Raw genomic sequence first — 761 nt, forward strand, 5'->3', positions numbered from 1 at the left:
CGACTACAACTATGTCTCTTTCTAAACTTAGGACTGCACTATCTAATGTTTAGTCCCAACTTAAGTTAGAAAATATTTCTTCTCTAGCTAAATACAATAGAATAAAATCATTAGTGGATTTTGTGATTAATGTGGGATATGATCTCAAAGATGTAAAAGCTGCAGAGCTACTCCTTAAGAAGAAAGATGTAGACATTGTTGCATTGAAAAAACAGTTAAAGTTACCTTCAACAGAAGATCCTCTGACCAAGGATATGGCAGAGAGTGAATGACAAAAGGAGGATATGCTCAAGCTTATCATTGAGTAGAATATATAGTTGAAAAAATGGAAGAGCAGATTGAGGAGTTATTGAAGGAGAAGGAAGCAAAACAACTTGCCATGGTTCCACTTACAGCAGTCCCTATAGCAGTTGCAAGTACAAAGCCTAGTTCGTCATCAACAGCCATTGAGTCTACATCAACACCAGCTGATCCAGCCAGATTATCACAGGAATTGTCCATACAAAATCAGTAAAACCAAAAATTACTGCAGAAATTCCAAAATCTAGAATTGCAGAAAGTACAAAAGGATACCTTGTATTTGTAAGAAATGTAGAAGACTCAAAAATTGGAACTTAAAATCTAGAAGTTAGAGAGTGCATCCCTAATGGTAGACACTTTGGCTCATGCCAAGGAAAGTATTTGGACAAAAATCAACCAATCCATGACAGAGGTATGGCCATCCATACATATTATTTTTGAGCACCAAGAACTCATTACTA

This window comes from Pinus tabuliformis, chromosome 1_1 (genome assembly GCF_031772625.1).
Source record: "Pinus tabuliformis cultivar Carrire ecotype Pingquan chromosome 1_1, CPIR1, whole genome shotgun sequence".
NCBI lineage: Eukaryota > Viridiplantae > Streptophyta > Pinopsida > Pinales > Pinaceae > Pinus > Pinus tabuliformis.